Source organism: Mobula hypostoma, chromosome 4, assembly GCF_963921235.1.
Source record: "Mobula hypostoma chromosome 4, sMobHyp1.1, whole genome shotgun sequence".
Classification (NCBI taxonomy): domain Eukaryota; kingdom Metazoa; phylum Chordata; class Chondrichthyes; order Myliobatiformes; family Myliobatidae; genus Mobula; species Mobula hypostoma.
The window spans coordinates 88,349,738-88,369,367 of record NC_086100.1 but is presented as its reverse complement, the minus strand read 5'-3'; the positions used below and the strand labels follow the sequence as shown (position 1 = coordinate 88,369,367).

General features: G+C 43.8%; 1 protein-coding gene across 2 annotated transcripts in view; it reads right to left on the bottom strand.

Moving 5' to 3' along the window:
* LOC134345455 (glypican-1-like) overlaps positions 1–19,630 on the bottom strand; it is a 210,816-nt gene that overhangs the window by 164,979 nt on the left and 26,207 nt on the right. Inside the window, exon 1 of one of the 2 annotated variants that reach the window (XM_063046145.1) lies at positions 5,067–5,191. The exons of the other annotated variant lie outside the window; for it this stretch is intronic. The gene's annotated coding sequence lies outside the window, so the exon portion shown is untranslated. Of the gene's footprint in view, positions 1–5,066; positions 5,192–19,630 lie in introns of those variants that run through there. 2 annotated transcript variants of the gene reach the window in all.

The following is a 19,630-nucleotide window of genomic DNA, read 5'->3' as shown; positions in this document are numbered from 1 at the left end:
AAGGCAGTAGGAGCCTTGCTCGCTGATCTTTGCTGTAGCTGGCCTGGAAGGGTTTGCCGGGATAGTGCAGAGAAATGCTTGTCGTAAACGTTTTCATTGTGATCACAACACGCTGTTGGACGTTGGCAATACAAAGTACTGGACGTCCGGTTCATTAGCTCATGGGCAAGACCAACGGCAGAACAGCGGTGTGGCCTCAGGTTGTTGCACGGACCACGCCCTGATGCCATGGTGTTAGCCGGTGCAGCCGCCCCGGAGAGGAGGTGCCAGGGGTGATGTGGGAGAGAACAAAGGCACAGTGGACACACAGGATCCATACTGCCTCGGGGGCTGGCCCCTGCAGGCCGGCTCTCCCATCGTGCTTCTCTCCGCTGTTTGCTCACTGGAAGTCGAGCTGGATCGCCTTCACCTGCGGCTGCACTAGTGCAAGATGAGGAACTGCTACGTGCTTGGTCTTGCAGAAAAGTGGCTCCAGGACAAAATCTCATGCACCATCACTCTTCAGGCCATGCAACTCAGGACTTGCGCTAGACCGCATCATAACTATATTCTGTGTGTAACTCTGGATCGTTACTATATGTGCTGTGTGTGGCTGTATGTACTGTGTTTTGCACCTTAGCCCCAGAAGAACAATGTTTTGTTCAGCTGTACATGTGTCTGGTTGAATGACAATTAAACTTGAACTAGTGCAGAGAGCCACGTTCTCTAATGTAATCTGCAAGCAATTGATGGGCAGGTATTCTAGAAGTGAAACATTGAATCTGAAGTCACTGAGATTCGAACTGATTGCATTTGCTTCCAATATAGCACACCACACAACTTATCCTTCACTCTATCAGTTCAGACAACATTGAGGGACTGGGCAGTTCATACTGTAGTTATTTATTAATAACCCTACAGGGACTAAAGCAGTCTTATGGGCATTGGGCCAATGCCCTGGTTGTTTTGATCCACCTCTTGCTTGGATAAAAATAACTCAAGTGGTAAAAATAGTGCATTTCCTTCACCAAATTGAATCACAGACTGAACTACCCTTTTGTGTAAACACACAGCACGGAAACAGACCCATTTAGTCAGTGCTCAGCCACTTAAACTGCCCACTCGCAATGACCTGCACCGGGACCCTAACCCTCCAAACCCCTACTATCTATCTACCTATCCAAACTTCTCTTAAACGGTGAATGGAACACTTGTGCTGGCACCTCGTTCCACACTCACATGACCCTCTGAGCAAAGAAGTTTCTGTTCATGTTCCCCTTAAACTTATCACCTTTCACACTTAACCTGTGACCTCTAGTTGTAGTCTCACCCATCCTCAGTGGAAAAAGCCTGCTTGCATTTACCCTATCTACACCCCTCATAAGATCTCTTCTCAATCTTCTATTATCTAAGGAATAAAGTCCTAACCAATTCAATCTTTCCTTATAAAGCAGATCCTCCAGACCCAGCAAAACCGCTGTAAATTTTCTTTGTATATACTTTCAACCTTATTAACATCTTTGCTGTTTACTGTATTTAGCACATCCCAAGTCACTTTACTAGCAGTGAAGAACCTGTTGCTTAGAGCTGCTGCTGTAATTTAGGAATCGCAGAGCCCTATTTCAGCAGAATGATAATATCCAGCTGATCCATTTCATACTGACTGTGGCTACATTCATCATTACATGGCAAGTAAATCCCACAAGACAACCAGGAAGGCTGCTGGGAAGTCATTGGGGTTTCCCAACTGGTTAGGAAAAGATGGCGTTCAGCTTTAACAATATTATATCAGGTATTCCCTTGATAACTGGCGCAGTGACATCAGCGCTGGACTCCAGAGCGCAGGTTCCTGAGTTTGAACCCAGTCGGGCCGCTCCCGGGCACACCTTCCATTCGAGCCGGGTTGAGTGTTGAGCTCGCAACTCGGCCTGACAAAAAAAACTGCGCTGTGAGAAGGACGCGGGGGACCACTCACAGAATCTTTCCTCCAAGACAACCACTTGAAAAAGTGGTCGCCGAGGCTCTGGCAGAGTATGGCGCTCACACAAAAAAAAAAAATCCCTTGAACTGAAAAATTGATTTAATAGAGGTGACCACAATATGAGGTTAGGTTCAAATGAGATGTGCAGGGTGGTGGGTGACTGAAATGCATTGCCTGGGGTGGTGGTGAAGGCAAGAATAGCAGAGGTGCTATAGGGGCTCTTAGCGGAATATGAATGTGTAGAAAATGGAGGACTAAGGACATTGTGTAGACAGAAGGGATTAGTTTAGTCAGATATTCAATTACTAGTATAGTTTATAATTTTAATTTTAATTCAAAGTAATCTGAATTGTATACAAGGCTCTGAATAATCGAGCTTCTCTGCATATTTTTTACATCCCTACTCGTAACCTTAGATCCAAGAATACTGGTTTGCTTAGTGCTCCAAGAGCCAAACATAGAACTGGTGATGCAGCTTTTTGCTCTTGTGCACCGAAAATCTGGAATACTCTGCCGACTGAGATACACCAGCCTAGTACTGCAGAACATTCTACAACACTTCTAAAAACCATCTTTTAAAATTTGGCCTTCTTATTGTATTGTTTAATGCCTGTTGGTGTTGATTATATTCACATAATCTGGCCTCATTTTCTAGCGGTCCTATATCCACTCTCATATCTCTTTTATTGTTTACATACTTGTGGATAGCTTATTCTATCCACCTTAATATTGTTTGCTAGCTTGCTTTCATATTTCATCGCTTCCCTAATGATTCTTTTAGTTGCTTTCTGTAGGTTTTTAAAAGCTTCCTAATCCTCTATCTTCCCGCTAATGTTTGTTTTGTTGTATGCACTCTCTTTTGCTTTTATGTTAGCTTTGACTTCCCTTCTCATCCACGGTTATACTATTTTGCCATTTGAGTATTTCTTTGTTTTTGGAATACATCTATCCTGCACCTTCCTCATTTTTGCCAGAAACTCACGCCATTGCTGCTCTACTGTCACCTCTACCAGCATCTCTTTCCAATACACTTTAGCCAAATCCTCTCTCATACCACTGTACTCCACTGAACTACGATGTCAGACTTTACTTTCTCCCTATCAAATTTCAAGCGGAACTCAATCATATTGTGATCACTGCCTCCTCGGGGTTCTTTTACCTTAAGCTCCCTAATCACCTCCGGTTCATTACATAACATCCAATCCAATATAGCTGATCCTCTAGCAGGCTCAATGACAAACTGCTCTAAAAAGCCATCTCGTAGGCATTCAACAAACTCACTCTCAAGATCCACTACCCACCTGATTTTCCCAATTGATCTGCATGTTGAAATCTTCTATGACAATCATAGCATTGCCCTTTTGATATGCCTTTTCTATTTCCCGTTGTAATCTGTGGTCCACATTCCAGCTACTATTGGGAGGCCTTTGTATAACTGCCACCAGGGTCCTTTTACCCTTGCAGTTTCTTAACTTAACCCACAAGGATTCAACATCTTTTGAACCTATTCACATCTTTCTACCAATTTGATGCCATTCCTTATCACTACAGCCATGGAGAGATACAATATAGAAAGAGGCTTTTCAGCCCATCAAGTTTTGCTGACCTATTTTTGACACTATAATCCTACTTTTAGCCATTTTATCCTCTCCACATTCTCATCAACTCACCACACTCCCAAGAGTCTATCACACTTACATGCCAGGGGTAATGTACAATCTACTAACCCTGTCTTTGGGATCTGGGAGGAAACCAGAGCACCTGGAGGGAACTCACACGGTCACAGGGAGAATCTGCAATTTCCAGAGATAAGGATTGAACCTAGTTTTCTGGCCCTGTGAGGCAGCAACACTACAAGTTGCTGCTCAAAACTTCAAAAGAATATTCCATAATATCACAAGTCTGACATCTCCCCATTCTTCATGCAGGACAGTATCTAAGGTCAGCATCAAACCTAGACCATTGGAACTGTGAGGCAGTCAATTTACTAGCAGAGCTACTGTGCTTCCCAAAGTGTTTTCACGTGTTCAATGCTAATTCAGGATTCAGAAATGCATTTTACTTTGAATGAAACAAAAATATAAAATGGGAGGAGAAAAAAACCAGCTGAGCAGGATCCAATTTCAGCTCAGGAGATGAGGAATGACTTATCGCTTGCTTTGTTAAAAACACCTGAGGGCATTTTTTTCTCCTTCACCTGTGCCCCGTGAGGTAGCCACACAGCATCAGTTGCAGTCTTGAACTTTGCAAAAAGGTCAGGTAACTCAATCCCATAAGAAAAACAAAATAGGTAATAACAGTAAATTCCAGCTCCAGCCTTTGAACACGAGTCCTGGTTTTAAGACCTGCTTAAAGCTCACCTGCTCAATGAATTAAAAATGTTGACCTTTAACCTTAGACCTGAAATACTGCTTTTCTTCATTTTCAAGTCTTGGAAACTAATTAACTAAATGGAGAGAAAGTGAAAGAGAGGGTGAAATAAATCATTTTCAGGAGTCCTGTTTCAAATGACAAAAAGAACTGCCCTTCTGAATTGTTCTCTGTTTGGGCTGTAAACCACACTAAAGATCCCATTAATTTTCTGCTTCCTGTTTCTCTGTTGAGGATTTAGCCTGAAGGCCCCAACTCATTTGGTAATCTGACATCCTCTGCTGCCCTGGGACTGTGTTTGAATTGGCAAATGAATGATGGTTTATGGACAGCCACTCAGGTGATGATCCAGGTGCATTTAAAATCCTGCTTTCTTTTGGACAAAGGTGTCTGTTTTATCAATTCGAGGAGACAGGTAAACATCAGTCAGTCCCAAACATCAAACCTGGGCACCTTACCCCAATGTTTCGGCAAACATGTATACATCCCCACTAATCTACTGCTAAAATAACTGGGGGCTTGAGTTATCTGCCTTCAAATGCTCTTCCACGCATCTCTCAGAATTCAAATTAAAATGCTCTGTGCCTTCAATTATCCAATCATCCCTCACTTTGGAGTGACGTTACCATGACAATACCTTTCATGGCGCCACACCTCCCCTCCATCCCCCACAAGAAACAAAAGGAAATGTTAAACCAACCTCCTCAGGAGCTTGATATTCCTATTTATTACTCACGTCTGGTGGAGATCAGTCATGTCAGACTTGGCCATTAGGGGCCAATTTAAGGGATTTATCCAGACACTGCTGAATGAGGAATCTCCTGCTACTTCTCAGTGTCCAATATCTGCCTCAGGTTTCAGCAACTTGCACCTTCAGGCAAAGTACTTCGCACAGCCACGAATGAACACTTGTGAAATTGTTCTGGAGTCACAGGGATTACTGGCATGGCTGGTAAGCCCCTCCCATACTAAATCTCTATGGATGCTCAGCTGACTTCTTCACAGAGGCCAGCTAAAAATTAACCACATTGGCAGGGTCATACAAGCCAAACCTGGTTAGCAGCAGCTAGGATCCGCGAGGATCACCCTCCTTAAACTACAACTCCTTACACCAGTCTACATTGTCTGACTGATCAAAGTCTTTGTACCCCTATCAGATCACAAAGATGTGGAGAATTATCCACGTTGGAGCCTCACAACTGGGCAATGGAAGATTCCCTAGCAATCTTTGGTTGATTTCAGCCAACATTATGAAAGTCCATACCAAAGGGAGAACTTTTAAAAGTCCTTATAGACAGCTGGGGGAAAGGACTCTGAACTGCCCTGCATCAGATCAGGATGTGCAGAAATTTCACCCCGATATGACTAAGATCTAACTCACTGTCTTTGGAGCCCACCAGTAACTCTACTTCCATGTCACTGACTCATCTTCTTCATGGCATCTGAGCAGACCACTCCTACTACACCCAGGAATAAACTTCCAAACACGTTCCAGCACCAGCAGTAAGATTGCCTGTTTCCATTGATGAAATGTCACACAATTCCAGATACTTCTTAGTTCATCCACTGCTGAAACCCTCATACGTCCATTTTGTTGCCTGCATGCTTGCTTGTCTCTTGCCGTCCACTCTTATCGAACCTGACACCTTCACACTCAACAAAACTCTGCTGTCCTAACACCAACTCATATCACCCACTGCTTGTGTACATTAGCTTCTGGTTCAGCAACATATCAGTTATATGCAAAAATCACAAGCATTCTAGTAAACCACCAAAATATTGGACTTCCTCCAATTTCATAGACACTTAGATAGCTATATGGGACTAGCTTAGTTAGCAACTTGGTTGCCATTGAAGAGTTGGACTAAAGGGCATGTTTCCCTTGCTGCTGTATGGTGCTAATTCTGATGTCTGGTCTAGTTTTGATTGTAATTTCTCCACTAATAGCAAACATGTCTGCAGCTGCCAAAGGTTTTAGCTTTAAAATTCTCTTAAATACTTCTGCCTCTCTTCTCTTTCTTGCTCTAAGGTTGCCTTACCTCTCACCCATCTCTACCCCAATATCCTCACTCACATCACCAACAGCCCTCCCCACTGCTGAAACCATCTAAATGAGGTGCTGCCTTCTTCTCTCTGCTACCGTCAGATAAGTGGTCTCTCACCACAAAATTCAGGAACAGCTGCTCTCCCACAACTGTCAGGTTCTTGAACTTGGAGGGCCACCTCTTACACAACCGTACACTTGTCTCCGATAGTGCAAAACGGGACATTAGTCAAGAAGCTTTTTCCCCCCCCCCTTCACTGTTAATATAACTTGTATATAATTTGTATTCTGTTGTCTCAACCTACATATCTGTGATGCTGCTGCAAGTTTTGCCTTGTACCTATACCTCATCATACTTGAGAATATGACCATAAACTTAACATGACAATATGAATTGCAAAGGAATTCAAGTGGGAAGTGTGAACAAACAACAAGGTTAAGGAAACAAAATTGAAACTAATGTTAAAGCTTGTTATAAGTCAATGTGCTAGTTTACCCAACTACTGGCTCCAGGCAAAACAAGAACATGAAATCAGCAGAGGTTGTAGCAAAGCACGCAGACTATTTCTAGGGGGAAAAGTCACATGTGACCAGTGTCAACGGGTTCAGAGAACCAACCAGACACTGACACCATTGAAATCACACCAGAGCTGTAAGTTAATTATAGGCTCATGACATTAGTGGGTCAGAGGTGCTTCGTCTCACAAGACTGCACTGTCCATTCTCCATCAATGGAGCCCATTCTCTCTGAATGCCAAGGCAGGAAACTCGCTTCATCTGCTTTCGTAACAAAGAGTGAAAGCATGCAATCGTCATGTTGCAAAGTCTCGAAGCCTCTGTGGGAGCTGGATCCACTGCTGGGGTATCAGTTGGGAAATACACCGTGATGTGCAGTGGGTAAACTTAAAAACCAGGGTGAACATAACGGGTAGGCATGAGGGGGTGGTCCAAGGGGAGAGCTCTGACCACCCACAGAATTACCCAGGGCAAACAAGAGTAGGACATTTATTTACAGTAAAAGGTTGCTCCCTGGAGAGTATGATGAATGGAAGGATGTTGGATCCCAAGTCCATAAATCAAGGAAGATGACAACGCTGATGGAGTGGGTGATGAAGAAGGAAAATGAATGAGATTCCTGCCTTCTTCAGATATGGAATGGAATATCAGAAGTGGGATGTCAGGTAACATCTTTATCTAATATTATTTAGGCCACACTTGATGTATTATGTGTGGTTATGATTACCACATTATAAGGATGAGATTTTGTAAGTGGACTGGAGGGATACTTTCTGTGTCGAACGACTCTGACCTCAACAGCAACCCTCACAGGAACCAGACCAGATAACAGAGAGTGGCAAATCAGAAACTGAGAGCTACATTCACAGGCGTTATCCTGCACACTCAGGCACTGTACAGCACAGAGCCAGGGCTGTGACTTATATGACTGATTCTGCTTTTGCTTATCTTTACTAACCTGGATGCAGAACTTCTACATGCTGGATGAGCTGGTTCAGTGAAGAGTTCTGAAGCACTCTGAATTAGAGTGCTTCCGTCCTTCACCAGGACAGGGAAAGTCTGTGAATTCCGGTAAATGGTGTGTACCAACACCCAACATGCATAAACACACATACATACACAAACATGCACATACACTCATATACATGCATATAAATTGCACGTGCGCGCACACACACGTTCATTCACACACTGGAGGAGTAAACCATCGACTTGGCTTCAGCAGAGAGCTACTTAAAAATGACTTACCTCCCCTTTGTGACAATCATCAAGTGAACTGTTTTAAGTTTCACACTGGAAGTGTGTATTGGTGTGATTGTGATAGCCTGGTTGTGGTCTCTTGTGTGCATGAATGTCTCGGTGTCTGTGTGTGTCCCTCTGTGTATGTGTGAGCAAGCCCTCAAAATCAGAGCCTACTGGTGGAAATGCCATCCCAGCAACATGAGCACCTAATGCAGTTTTATACTTCCAATGCACTATTGGGGGTACATCATCCTCAAAGCAAAATAACTTCTTTTCAGGTGAATACAGTATAGAAGCTGTGCTGACATCTTGGCCAACTTCCAACTTCAGTGCTCAGTATCGCATTGTTCTTGAAAATTAATGTTAAAACAACACTACTGGAAATTTATAAAATAAAAAGTGCTGGAAACACTCAGCAGGGCAGGCAGCATCTGAGGAGGGAAGAACAGAGGATCAGGTCTTTGATCTTTTAGAAGCACTGTAAAAACAGGAAAATAAATGTATTTTAAGTTTCAGAGATATGGAGGGGGCCAGAGAACAGAGAGAATGCCGGTGATAGGATGCAGATCAATGTCAAGGGGTCACACTTGTTTCCCCTCTTTTACAGTTCCGACAAGTTCACCGAGCTTTGACCGAAAACGTTCACTGCTTTCCACTCATTATGCTTTGTGGATCCAACCTTGGACAATCAGCCTGCAATTTCCTCCCAACTTCGTTCATCACTTTCATGTGCACCAAGGCCTTGAAATATTCTTTGCTCATCTCAGGACCCACCTAGCCGGAAAAGACCACTGGAGACCTCATTGTATCAATCACGGCTACTGGGATGTGTAGGACCAGGAGACAGCAAGCTCAAACCTGTTTAGTAATGTTCTTAGTTATCATGACCATGGGGTCATCACATGTCATCAGGCCCTTCAGCCAAATGAATCCTTGTAAACATCAAGCATCCATTTTTACACTAGTCCGACACTGACCCATTTTTAAAAAAATATATACATGGATGAAAGGATGGTAGAACCTAATAACTGGCAAAAGATGGCCAGTCACAGGCCAAAATCAAAATAATGAAAAAAAAGCAAGTCCAAAAATTCATGAAGGTGGCAGTGGAGGTAAAGAACCAGCATATGGATACTGGTTTTCATTAGTTGGGACACTGAATACAAAAATAGGGAAGTTATGCTCCAATATTTTTAAACATTGGTCAGACTTCAGTAAGAGTACCGTTGACCAGAAGTGCATGCACACTACAGTAAGGGCTTGCTTGCACAATAGAGAATGCAGAGGAGATTCAGTAGGACATTGCCTGGGATGGAGCATTTTAGCTGAGAAGAGTCTGAAGTGGCCAGGTATGCTTTCCTTGGAGTTGTCAAGGTTAAGTAAAGAACATGATTAAGGTATATAAAATTATGAGTAGAGAGAGGGCTAATTGAAGAAATCTTTTCCCCTTGTCACAACTGAATAGGACCAGAGGTCACAGATTTAGATGTGGATCTGAGGTGCAACCTCAGGAGTTGAGTGGTAGGTGCCTGCAATGCACCTCCCCTTCGTGACAATCAGGACAACCAGCAAGGGTGTTGGACGCAGACACTGACAACTGAGTAGATGAGCACACGGATAACTCTCTCATTAAAGGCTATGGCCCAAGTGCTGGAAGAAGGGACTAAAATGGATGGGGCCAACTGGTCAGCATGGATACAGTCAGTTTCAACTCTGTATGACTCTGACACAAGAGTGGAGCAAGCGTGTGGAGCGATGTGGTAAACGAAGGAGAAGTGAGGGAAAGGAAGGAGTCCACGTCAGCTCTGACATTTCTATCTGACTTTTCAACTGACAGTGAGAACAAGGTTTGCCTTTGGTTTACCCTAGAATGCTCCCCCTCCCCTTAACCGCAGTGATTCACTGTTAGTTCTTTGCCAATAAAAGGGAACTGCAGTTGAGAGTGCATTAGGAGAGATTTAAATGTCAGCTCTCACACTCACACACTAATGACTAACATGTGAAGAAGACACTCAACAAATAAGCTGCTGAAGTGCAGTGGAGAAGTGGGAGCTGCCATTTTACTCTTTGAACCAAATGAGCGATGTCATCTGGTTGACAATCACAGAAGAGACACACCTTTGTACCTCAATACAAAGCAGCAATGTTTTACAGTGGGCTCATTAAAATTGCATAATTCAATCAATACGCAACTCCGTTCATCCTTGACAACCCCAGTTGGGTACTGTTGCCAGGGCACAGGAATGCAAGAGCTGTAGTGATCACTCCAGATTAGTTTGGTGAGAAGCCAAGAATATCGGCCTGTTTAGAGCCAGTGCTTGAGAGAGCTCTAAATTTGGTACAATCAGAAGGATTCAAGTGGGCTCACCCCAGTTAGTAAATTGCACTTCTATAGCCTAAGTACTGGTCTGGCCAAGAGGGAAGATGGTGGCTTAGAAATAGTCTTGGAAGTGGCAAAAGGTTTTAAAGCCTTTTAAAGAATCAGCTTGGATTCCAATAGTGGGTGCCCGGCTGCTTGGCGGAAGAATGAAGGTTTTTACATTAGATTCTGCCCACAGCTGTTACGTCAGGAGCAGCCTACATTTACACGCCATGTGTTTCAGGTCACCAGTAACACGAAGTCAGTTTGTTTGCCTTGAATTCCATGCAAAGACAGATACTGACCCAAGGGCAAACAACAATGGGGCAAGCACTAACCTCAACAGAAGCTTCCAATATCTGCAAGAGCACTGCCACTGCCTGCCCAACATCAGTCACCACAAAGGCCACCTGTGACACCAGTTGAGGTCCCTGTCTGCAGGAGTCTGCCCCTTTAACACTGGGGACCTGGGCTAGAAAATGTTGCACAGATTAGTACCGTGTAGCTGACCCTTAAGTCAGCTTATGGACTTCCCAGCTGCCTGTCATTTCTGCAACCAGAAGACAATGTCATGAATGTAGAGGGCGAGAGGTTGTCGCCTCTATTGGAGTATCTGAAGGGACTGCTCCAGCTTTGGGTGCACTTCAGCTTCATGCTCCTGATTTTTAGACACCTATTGTGGAAGGGAACAGCTCACTCGTGGGTGGGGCGGTGAATTTCCTGGTTGGTTTGCTCCTGGGGCTGGTCTATTTGACCATTCATGGGTCCGGGCAGTGAGCAATCACGGGTTCAGCCGTGTTGACTGTCTGCCACTCTTCCAGGGTTACGCCTGTACCCATCTGGCTCTGAAGAAGGGTTGCACTGTACCCATGTATACAACTTGGGATTTCTAGCACCACTGGGGTCCTCGTGCACGAGTGCATTCTGCATAGCAATGACCTTGTTTCATGTCAACAGTGTGCATCAATCAAGTGCTGTAATATTGTAACCCTGTGATACTGTAATCACTGAAGAACCACCTTTGGAAAAAGAAAAAAACAACACTTGTGATTCCAATGAAGCGTTTTTTGCAGAAGTCCTCCCCTTTACACTGGTGACCTGGAGTGGGAAGTATTGCACGGACCAGCACCATGCAACAGATGCAGTCAGGGGACTCGATGTATCACGTATATACAGACTGTGAGAGGTTGCAGCCTTAGAGTATCTGAAGGGGCTGCTCCTCAGGTTGTGGCTGCACTTCAGCCCCATACTTCTGATGTTTGGTTGGGTTTTGCTTCAGAAATCTCCTGGTTGGTTTATTCCTAGTCATGGCCAAGGTTGGCCATTCATGGGTCCAAGCCGTGGGCAGTCAAAAGTTCTGCCGGAGCTGATTGCCTGGCTCTTTTCCGGAGTTACAACTGTACCAGTCTTTCCCTGAAAGAATACACGGTATCCTCTATGGGACAGGGGTGAGGTTTCCAGGACTGGTGGGCACTATAGGGTCTCAAGAGCATTCTGATTGAGATTATTGTGTTTTAATTTGAAATTATTGACTGCAAATTGTGCACACTGTGGAAGACTGCAACATTTAATAACGCAAAGCTGTAATCACTGAATAAATGTCCTTTGGAAAGAAATTAAAGGCCATTTGTGAATGTACAATTCACAGGAGTAAGGAGGCTATTGGGTTCACCCAATGCACCCTACTTGGAAGTCATAGCAGGGGAATGGCTCAAGGCAGCTGGTGTTGTTGGTCTACCTCCAATGGGGCTGCAGAATGAAATTGGATCAATGTGCATTTGATGGTTGGCACAGACACAGTGGGGGCCCATTTACCTGCTATCTCTCTCTCTCTCTCTATGACCTGAAAATAGACGGTGACTGATAAAGAGTTATGTCCTCAAATCCCACCACAATTGTGGGATTTAAATTCAAGTACTTAATTGAATCTCTAATAAAAATGCTGGAATGAGCAATAACTGTTTTTAAAAATCTGGTTCACTACTGTTCTAAATGCAAGCAAATCTGTCATTCTTTTCCACCCTGGCTTTATGTGACTCCTTACTCATCAATATGGCTGACCGTTAATTACCCTCTGAAATGGTCTGGGGGCAATTAGAGGTGGACAATAAATACCACCTTTCCCTGAGATATCCATGATTTACTAACGTAAATAGAAAGCCCACCCAGGTGATTTAAAGTATTCTCGGCAAAGACTCCAGAGACTCTTTGTTAGTTTGTGTTTTACAGTACTGGCACAGGAGGAGCTGGGCCATTTGAAGATTGTGCCTTCAACCAGTACACTGCAGGTACTGGAAATCTTCAGTCAAAAAGTGCTGGATCTGTGGAGGGAAAGAGTGTTAACATTTCAGCTCTGTGCCCTCCCATTACAGCTTCTGAAGGAAGATCAGAGACATGAAATGTCCCTCTCCATGGATGTTGCTCGACTTGCTGAGCATTTCCCCAGTAGCTTTCAGTTCCATTGCTGTTCGCAAACTCCTGTAGGTCACCTGAGGCTGAATGATCGGGTGAGAACTCCAACCCTCTTCCAGAGCCCAGAGCACTAAATCTAGACTCACCTTTCACTGCAGAACCACTTTAAAAGAAACACACACAAAACGCTGAGTCCCTCCAACACTTTGTGCATGTTGCTTAGATTTCCAACATCTGTAGATTTTCCCATGTTCTCCCTTTAAAAGCAGCGTGGTTTTTTGATGAGGCCAAAAATTTACTCATTCCAAAGTGTTAACGATACCAAGTTACAATTTCAAAAAAAAAAGCAGCAGGCAAGCCTGGCTAATAATTATCCTTCAACCAACATCACAAACAGATTATCTGCTCATTATCTTACTGCTATTTGTAAGCCCTGCTTTACGGAAATTGGCTGTTAAGTCTAGCTTGTCTGCAACAGCAGCAAGAATTCTATACTTCATTGGTTGGAAGTCCTTTGAAGTGTCCTAAGGGCATGAAAGATGCAAGTCTTTCTGCTTTTTTTAAAATTAGGTGCTTACAGCCTTGAAAAAGCAAACTCCACTGATCCAATTCTACACAGCCACAGAAACAGGGGACACTGATGAGGGGAAGCAGAGCACAAAATATTACAACAACGCGGCTTACAAGTTTAAAACAAAAACATAAGACAATTTGCAAAGCCACGCACACAAAATGCTGTTGGAACTCAGCAGGTCAAGCAGCATCTATGGAAAAGAATAAACAGTCGACTGACTTTTCGGGCCAAGATGTCGACTGTTTATACTTTCCCATAAATGCTGCCAGACCTGCTGAGTTCCTCCGGCATTTTGCATGTGTTACAAGATTAAAGGTGCTTCAATCAAAAATTACCACTGAGACCGCAAAGTCGAAACACACAAATGCTGGAAATGCAAGATGCAAATCCGCTCTGGTCTGCAGCCCTGCTTACTTACATTGGATTAAATGATTTAGAAGGGATTTATATCTTGCAGGTCACACGCAAATAACAGATCAAATGCTTGGGCCCGAATCAGAGCTGGGGATATCAGCTCGTGGGATCACTGCAGTACGGTGAAGATCACAAAATGAACTTACAAGATCTCACTAGTTAACCAATGTCCAACTTATGTTCAGGTTACAAACAGTTCACAGGAACTGAACCTGTAATAACCTGAGGATGACAATACTTCAGTAATATTTGAGTAATATTGTAAGTATATTGTTTGATTAAATATTCCTTGTTTGGTTACATAATTCATTATGGGGTATATGTAAGAAGTAGCATGAATGGCACAAGTCCCAAGACCGCACCTCACTAAAGTAAAAATGAAGTAGACCCGTTCTCCGAGGTTCCTGTGTTTTTCTTTTGATTAGTTTTGTTTTGAAGTTACAGTGATGACAAACCGGTTTTAAAATGAACACGAAACATCTGCCTACCTGTTGAAGTGCAGCGAGTTTTCAGAGTTATAAAAAAAAGTGCAGCACATTTTTTTCCTTCTGAAGGGAAGGAAAAGATATTTGAGTTAAAAGGTGCAGCACGTTTCTTTTTCGTTGGAAAGGGAAGACAAAACAGGTTGAGTTAAAAAGGCAGAACACAAATTAAATTTACGGGTTCATAAAAAGTAAGTACCTGGGGATAATAATAAATGACTTGTGACTGTGAAACAATCTCAGGTTCTGGGGCCTCCTCTGTGGTGCTTGGAGAAGTTGCCTCTGGGATTGCAGGAGATGGTTCTGACAGCTCTGGACAATTTGGTTCTCTAACAGTTGACTCTGTTCTCCTCAACGAATTGATTTCTCATCTCCAGATGGCATCAGACGCAGTCTCCACTGTGTCAGAGAGGTGTTCCAAGTACCCACATTTGATCACCTCTGTAGTCCCTCGTCAGGACTACTTGTCCAGGAATGAAACGTCAAACCTCCTTGTTTGAGGAGCCCTCAACTTGTATCAGCTGTTTGTCCTGCAGACTCCTTCCGAGAATGGATTTGAGCAGATCCAAGAGAAGGGATACACTCAGACCAACGGTTTGAGATGTGTCTATTCTAATGCAAGAAGCATCATGAACAAAGCAGATGAGCTTAGAGTGCGGATCAGTACATGGAGCTATGATGTTGTGGCTATTACAGAGACTTGGATGGCTCAGGGTCAGGAATGCTTAGAGTGCTAGGCATGAGATGTTTCAGAAAGGATAGGGAGGGAGGCAAAAGAGGTGGGGCGTGGCACTGTTGATCAGAGATAGTGTTATGGCTGCAGAAAAGGAGGAAGTCATAGAGGGATTGTCTACTGAATCTCTGTGGGTAGAAGTTAGAAACAGGAAGGGGTCAATAACTCTACTGGGTGTTTTTTTAATAGACCATCCAATAGTAACAGGGACATCGAGGAGCAGATAGAGAGACAGATTCTGCAAAGGTGTAATAATAACAGGGCTGTCATGGTGGGAGATTTTAATTTCCCATATATTGATTGGCAACTCCCTAGAGCAAGGGGTTTAGATGGGGTGGAGTTTGTTAGGTGTGTTCAGGAAGGTTTCCTGACACAATATATAAATAAGCCTACAAGAGGAGAGGCTGTACTTGATTTGGTATCAGGAAATGAACCTGGTCAGGTGTCAGGTCTCTCAGTGGGAGAGTATTTTGGAGATAGTGATCACAATTCTATCTCCTTTACCATAGCATTGGGGAGGAATAGGAACAGACAAATTAGAAAAACGTTTAATTGGAGTAAGGGGAAATATGAGGTTATCAGGCAGGAACTTGGAAGCATAAATTGGGAACAGATGTTCTCAGGGAAATGTACGCAGAAATGTGGCAAATGTTCAGGGGATATTTACGTGGGATTCTGCATAGGTATGTTCCAATGAGACAGGGAAAGGATGGTAGGGTACAGGAACCGTGGTGTACAAAGGCTGTTGAAAATCTAGTCAAGAAGAAAAGCTTACAAAAGGTTCAAAAAAGTAGGTAGTGATAGAGATCTAGAAGATTATAAGGCTAGCAGGAAGGAGCTTAAGAATTAAATTAGGAAAGCCAGAAGGGGCCATGAGAAGGCCTTAGCAAGCAGGATTAAAGAAAACCCCAAGGCATTCTACAAGTATGTGAAGAGCAAGAGGATAAGATGTGAGAGAATAGGACTAATCAATTGTGACAGTGGAAAAGTGTGTATGGACCCGAAGGAGATAGCTGAGGTACTTAATGAATACTGTGCTTCAGTATTCACTGCGGAAAAGGATCTTGCCAATTGTAGGGATGACTTCGAGCGGACTGAAAAGCTTGAGCATATAGGCATTAAGAAAGAGGATGTGCTGGAGCTTTTGGAAAGCATCAAGTTGGATAAATCTCCGGGACTGGAAGAGATATACCCCAGGCTTCTGTGGGAGGCGAGGGAAGAGATTGCTGAACTTCTGGCAATGATCTTTGCATCATCAATGGGGATGGGGGAGGTTCCGGAGGATTGGAGGGTTGCAGTTGTTCCCTTATTCAAGAGAGGGAGTAGGGATAGCGCAGGAAATTATAGACCAGTGAGTCTTACTTCAATGGTTGGCAAGTTGAGGGAGAAGATCCTGAGAGGCAGGATTTATGAACATTTGGAGAGGCATAATATGATTAGGAATAGTCAGCATGGCTTTGTCAAAGGCAGGTTTGTGCCTTATGAGCCTGATTGAATTTGAGTATGTGACTAAACACATTGATGAAGGGCGAGCAGTAGATGTAGTGTATATGGATTTCAGCAAGGCATTTAATAAGGCACCACAATGAAGGCTTATTGAGAAAGTAAGGAGGCATGGGATCCAAGGGGACCTTGCTTGTGGATCCAGAATTGGCTTGCCCACAGAAGGCAAAGAATGGTTGTACACGAGCCATATTCTGCATGGAGGTCGGTCACCAGTGGTGTGCCTCAGGTATTTGTTCTGGGACCCTTACTCTTCATGATTTTTATAAATAACCTGGATGAGGAAGTGAAGGGACGTGTTAGTAAATTTGCTGATGGCACAAAGGTTGGCTGTGTTGTGGATAGTGTGGAGGGCTGTCAGAGGTTACAAGGGGACATTGATAGGATGCAAAACTGGGCTGAGAAGTGGCAGATGGAGTTCAACCCAGTTAAGTGTGAGGTGGTTCATTTTGATAGGTCAAATATGATGGCAGAATATAGTATTAATGGTAAGACTCTTGGCAGTGTGGAGGATCACAGGGATCTTGTTGTCCAAGTCCATAGGACACTCAAAGCTGCTGCACAGGTTGACTGTGGTTAAGGAGTCATACGATGCACTGGGCTTCTTTAACCCTGGGACTGAGTTTAGGAGCCGAGAGGTAATTTTACAGCTATATAGGACCCTGGTCAGACCCCACTTGGAGTACCTGCTCAGTTCTGGTCACCTCACTACAGGAAGGATGTGGAAACTATAGAAAGGGTGCAGAGGAGAATTACAAGGATGTTGCCTGGATTGGGGAGCATACCTTACGAGAATAGATTGAGTGAACTTGGCCTTTTCTCCTTGGAGCGACAGAGGATGAGAGGTGACCTGATAGATGTGTACAAGATAATGAGAGGCATTGATCGTGTGGATAGCCAGAGGCTTTTTCCCAGGGCTGAAATGGTTATCACGAGAGGGCACAGTTTTGAGATGTCTGGAAGTAGGTATAGAGGAGATGTCTGGGGTAAAGGCCAATTTATACTTGTGCGTCAAATCAACACCATAGGTATGGCGTAGCCGCATACCCTACCCCGTAGCCTGACGCGCACCTCCCGAAAAATGTAACCTACACGTCGCAGCGACACAGACCGCAACAACTGTGACTGGTCCGCTTGGTAGCATCACATTTCCTCCTACGCTGCAATAGCTTCCCACTGGGCGACTGAAGGGCAGGGAAGGAACTCTGGCTACAATGCTTTCCATAAAGCTTTACAGACCTCCGAAATTATGGAGGACCCTGTGCTTGACGCCAGTTTGTAGCTAGCTGCTACAGCCTGTTGACTTCCGCCTGAAGCTAAAACTCGAATGGTGATTGCCAGTCTCTGAGTATCCTGTGCGTACACTGATGCGAAATAAATGATTGAAGACGATGAACCAAATCGTCAAATCTACCTGCCGACATCCAAAAATATTTGAAATGCATTTCCTCATCCATGTCTCTCAGTGGCCAGACAAGCACAGAAAATTCACCCTCCTTCAGTTTCAGATGCCATTGTTTGAAGTTTGAGTTTCAACACGAAGAAACTCAACGCAGTGGCACAGAAACCCCACCGCCAACTAGCGTTTTGGTGGTGAATTGCAAAGTGACGCAGACACACCAACGCACAAGTATAAATGCTCACAACGGCGTAGCCCACTTGCGCAGGCTATGGCGTAAGCTAGTACGCACAAGTATAAATCAACCTTTAATTTCTTATGTAGAGAGTGGTGAGTGCGTGGAATGGGCTGCCGGCGATGGTGGTGGAGGCAGATACAATAGGGTCTTTTAAGAGGCTTCTGGGTAGGTACATGGAGCTTAGAAAAATAGAGTGCTATGTGTAACCCTAGGTAATTTCTAAAGCAAGTACATGTTCAGCACAGCATTGTGGGCCAAAGGGCCTGTGTGGTGCTGTAGTACTTCTATGATCTATGTTTCTATCTTACATCTTCACCATAACACCCAGCTACAAATGGCTTGGCAAAGAGCTTTGTCCACAGAGTCTAATGAATGCACTGCGAGCACTGTCAGCAGAACACACTACAATAACACTGAATCAGAAGCTCGCTAATTTCCTACTTGCAGCTCATTTCCACAATCAGCAACTCACCAGCTATGTTGTTCCTCAGCTAACCCTTGCACTCACACTTGGATCTGCTCAAATCCAATCTCAGGAGTCTGCAGGACAAAGAGCTGAGAGAAATTGAGGGCTCCTCGAACAAGCAGTCCTAGTGAGGGACTACAGAGGTGATCAAATGTGGGTACTTGGAAAGATTAAGGACATGACTGGAACACCTCTCTGACACAGTGGAGACTGCGTCTGATGTCATCTGGAGATGAGAAATCGATCAGTTGAGGAGAGCAGAGTCAACTGTTAGAGAACTAAATTGCTGTCAGAATCATTTCCTGCCGTCGCAGAGGCATCTCCTCCAACCACTACAGAGGAGGCCCCAGAAACTGAGATTGTTTCACAGTCACAAGTCTCACCTGCCAACCAGAGTGATCCCCCTTGTCAGGGAAGTTATCAACCCACAAGAGTAAGAAATCTTCCACAGTGATCGTATCTTTAGGCCTGAATGGGACAATCTGAATTTTACTGTGCTGTAGATGTCTACATGGTAGTTGTATTATACAATATACTGGGTATATAGTTGAGATGCCTTCTATATTGAATTGGAGTTTTCAGCTTAGCAGGGAGAAGTGTTGTGTACTTAATATTTTAGTAGTATTGTAAATCTATTGTTTGATTAAGCATTCTTTGTTTTCATAATTCATTACGGGTTATATGTAAGTATATGAATGGCATATGTCATCACGCCACCATGTCATATGTGAGCATCTCACTAAAGTGAAATGAAGCAGACACTTTATCCTAGGTTCCTGTGTTTTTTCTTTTGATTAATTTTAAGTTTTGGAGTTACAAAACCTAACAAGCTGTACATAAACCAGTGAGAATTTAGATAACTGAGAGGCTTCCTAACGAACTCCAGGTTCCTCCTAGTCTTTCACATCTCACACCAAC